Genomic DNA, 4,536 nt, shown 5'->3' with positions numbered 1-4,536 from the left:
TCCCTCTCTTGTCAAATTAAAATAAATAAATAAATAAATAAATAAATAAATAAATAAATAAATAAATAAAGTTAAACAAAATAATTCTTTTTAAAAAAGCTATATCTATTATTAGTTTTGCATATTTATCTTTTAACAGGCCAATTTCTTGGACTCATTAGTTCTAAAAAAGTTTCAGTCAATTCTCTGATTTCTTTTAGATAAACTATCACATCATCTCTTCCTTTTAATAATTACGCGACATATGCTTTTCTTTCTTTCTTTCTTTCTTTCTTTTTTTGAGAGATTTTTTGCTATAGGGCACATGCACTTGCTGGAGAGGCAGAGAGAGAGAGAGACAGAAAGCAAACGGTCACCACCCAGGAAAGATGGCTGCCTGGCAATCCCTTCTCTTCCGTCTCCTCTCGGGATTTTGGGCACACACACACACGTGCCTGGTGTGAGTTTGAAAATGCTGGGTCCAGGACTAGAACTGCAGTTGGCCATGTGGGATTCCAGTGCCTTAATCACTACGCCACCTGCTGGCCCCAACCTCTGCTGCTTTTCTTGTGTGTTGTCTAGGACCTTCAATGTAGTCGCGAATGGCGGTGGTGACTGTGGACATAGTCTTGCTTCTGTCTTTAATGGAACTGCTTCTATTATTTCAGCCTGAAGCTTTCCCTGCTTTCCAAGCCTGGTCAAACTTTCCGTAAGCTAGGAATTCTATCTCTTAAGGATTTAGAGTAGGTCCAACAGGTGAGGTGGAGGTTAAGGTCGCTGGATACCACATGGCAGATTGTGATGAGTCCTGGACCCAAAGGCTTGAAAACCATGCTGGGCACATGTGTGTGTGTGTGCGCCCAAAATTCTGAGAAGAGAATGGAGAAGGGATTGCAGCGTGGCCATCCCCTCAGGAGTAATTTTTCACTTTCTCTTCCTCTGTGTCTCTCAGGCAAGCGCACTATAGCAAGTGTCCTATAGCAAACACTGTAATTCAAAATAGAAAGGACTTCAGCGTGAATTTGTCTCCAGTACAGTGTGGGCCCGTGCTTTCACTGTAAGGGCCTATCTCGACTACCTTCTAGCTCTCCTTTATAGTCATTTGCTCCTCCTTCTCCCCGTCCCCCACTTTTTTTGCTATCTTAACTGTTAAGTGTACAATTCAGTAGTGTTTCGTACATTCACACTGGTGTGCAACAGAGCTCCACAAGTTTCTCATCTTCAAAAGCTAAAACCGTAGACTTGTTAAACAGCGACTCCCCCTCCCCACCCACCTCCAGTCCCTGACAACCACCATTCAACGTCCTTGGGTCTATGCATTTGACTACTTTACATACTTTTCAAAGAAGTGGGATCAGACAGTAATTTTCTTCTGTCTGCCTTATCTCGCTCAGCGTCGTGGCTCCAAGGTTCTTTTTTTTATGTGTCGAACTTCCCTTTTGAAAGGCTAGTATGCAGTGTGTGTGTGTGACATTTCGTTTATCTGTCCCCTGCCATTGGACACTTGCGTGCTTCCACCTCTAGGCTATTGTGAGTAATGCCGCCACAAACACGGGGACATAAATATTCCTTCAGGCCCTGCTGTCAGTTCTGGCTGTATTCTCAGAAGTAGGATTGCTGAGTCCTCTAGTAATTCTATTTCTAATTCGTTGAGGAACTACCCCGCTGTGTTTTTTCATGCGGGCTACACTATTCCACCAACAATTTAACTTTAAAAAGTTAAAACTTTTAGGGGTCAGCAGGTGGCATGTGGTTAAAGCGTTGGAATTCCCACATGGCTGATTGTGGTTCAAGTCCCGGACCTGAAGGCTTGCTTTCTCACTCTCCCTCTGTCTTTCTCTGGCAAAATTCATGTAATAAATAAATAAATAAATAAGTTCATTTATTTTTGATGAGCAAGAAAGAGAGAAAGGGAGAAAGCAAGCTGCCAGGTCCAGGACTCGAAATGTGGTCACCCATGTGGGAATCCAGTGCCCTTAACCACCACGTCACCTGCTGGCTCAGGAGTGCCCATTTCCTCACACCCTTGTCGACACTTGTTATGTTCGGTTTTGTTTTGATTGTTTGGTTTAACAGTAGCTAACCTAATGTGTCTGAAGTGTGCTTTCATCTCTTTAATGACATATGACACTGAGCATCTTTTCCTGTGCTCGTTGGCCACCACTCGTACATCATCTTCAGAGAAATGCCAGAAATATCTGTTCAAGTCCTTTGTTTTATTTATTTTTTCTTTTCAGTTTGCTACAGCGTGCGTGCATTCACCAGAGAAAGAGAGAACTCTGCAAGGAAGACGGCCACGCTGCGAACCTTTGTGTCTCCCATACATATATTTTTTTTTGGAGAGGTTTTTGCTATAGGGCACGTGCGCTCGCCAGACAGACAGAGAGAGACAGAGAGACAGAAAGCGAGAAATCACCCCCCAGGGGGGATGGTCACACAGCAATCCCTTCTCCTCAGTTCTCCTCTCGGGATCTTGGGCACGCATGCACACGCGCCCGGCATGAGTTTTAAGCCACCGGGGCCGGGACGCGAACCGCGGTCGACTACGTGGGAGTCCAGCGACATAGCCATTACGCTAACTGCAGGTTCCCAAGTCTCCCATCTTTTTGAAAATTCGGGTTTGCCAAAAGCATTCTCATTCATTATTATTTTTAATTGATCAAGCACGAGTTTTTGTGAGACTTTATTAATTCCTTCTACTTGTTTTGTAATACTTTTTCTTTTTTTTTTTTTTTTGGAGAGTTTTTGCTATAGGGCACGTGTGCTTGCCAGACAGACAGAGAGAGACAGAGAGACAGAAAGCGAGAAATCACCCCCCCCCAGGGGGCATGGTCACGCTGTAATCCCTTCTCCTCCATTCTCCTCTCGGGATCCTGGGCATGCACGCACACGCGCCCGGCATGAGTTTTAAGCCACCGGGGCCGGGACGCGAACCACGGTCGACTACGTGGGAGTCCAGCGACATAGCCATTACGCTAAATGCTGGTCCCTCAAATTTATTTATCTCCAGGGACCAGCAGATAGTATAATGGTTATGTTGCTGGACTCCCACATAGTCCACTGCGGTGCAAGTCCCAGACCCGGCGGCTTAAAACTCACACTGGGAACACGTGCATGCCCAAAATCCCAAGAGGAAACTGGAGGAGAAGGGATTGGCGGCGTGGGCATCCCCCCTGGGGGGTGCTTTCTCACTTTCTTCTCTCTGTCTCTCCAGTGAGCACACACACCCTATAGCAAAAATCTCTCTAAAAAAAATAATTTATCTTCAGATTTTTCGTGACTTAACATTTTATTTTTTCTAAACGGCCTTTGGTCCGAATTCCAAGATTTTGATACATAAGGCTGTCAGTGTTGTTCATTTTGAAGTTAATCTATAATAGCTTGGTCCAGGTTACATCAGTTCTTGAACCTAGGAATTACTAAAAGGATTTACAGCATTTCTAAGATATGGCTCAGCTGGAATGGCACAGGCTGTAGGGCCCCGCTGTGTGATGCTGGAGCTCCATGGGGACTCTGGGTTTGGATCTCAGGTCGACCTAAACATGCCCGGTGAATGCATCCTATAGGATTACAGCTTTTTGGAATTTATTAGGCTTGTCATTTTGGACTAATAAAATAAAGATTCAAAAGCTACATTCTTAACTATTAATTAAAATGATGAACTTGAGAGGAGAGTGAAACTGAAGGGTGGAGGCAGTGAGGAGAGACTTTTGGTTGGTTCTTTTTACTTAGCATGATTTCGAATGGTCTCTCAAATTTATTTATCTCAATAGGGACCAGCAGTTGGCGTAATGGCTATGTCGCTGGACTCCCAGGTAGTCGACCGCGGTTCGAGTCCTGGACAGGGCGGCTTAAACTCGTTCTGGGCACGTGTGCGTGCATGTCCAAGATCCCGAGAGGAGAATGGAGAAGGGATTGCGGCTTGGCCATCCCCCCTGGGGGGTGATTTCTCACTTTGTCTCTCTGTCTCTCTCTCTTTCTGGCGAGTGCATGCGCCCTATAGCAAAAACCTCTCCAAAAAAGTTATTTAATTTATTATTATCAAGTTTGCCATAAGGCACATGTGCTCACCAGAGAGAGAGAGAGAGAGAGAATGAGAGACAGGGAAAGTAAGGAAGCAAGCCACCAAGTCTGGAACTTGAACTGTAGCTGGTCACGTGAGAGCCCAGCATTTTAACCACCATGCCACCTGCTGGTCCCTTCCATTTCTTTTTATGCTCAGGTATGTCTTTCAGAACCTGGCAGCGTAGGCCAGTTGGACCAGCAGGGACTAGCCCTGAGAGGACCGTTATATGACAGCTTTTGACTCAGACAGCACTACTGAAAACATGCTCACTGCCTTAGTTCATTCCAAAACACCTGGTCTTAGTAAGGCTCATCATCTGGAGAAACACAAGAGAAGCCATTGTAATAACCAGTCATCCCAGCAATCGTAACATTGCCTGAGGATCACCCTCTGTACCTTTTTTTAAAGTTTATCTATTCCATGAGAGAGAGAGAGAGGCCACACCACCAAGGTCTTAATACCACGCTCCATCCAGGATCTGCCAGCCTTGA

Source organism: Tupaia chinensis, unplaced genomic scaffold, assembly GCF_000334495.1.
Source record: "Tupaia chinensis unplaced genomic scaffold, TupChi_1.0 Scaffold144952_1, whole genome shotgun sequence".
Classification (NCBI taxonomy): domain Eukaryota; kingdom Metazoa; phylum Chordata; class Mammalia; order Scandentia; family Tupaiidae; genus Tupaia; species Tupaia belangeri.
Note: the sequence above shows the minus strand (reverse complement) of the source record.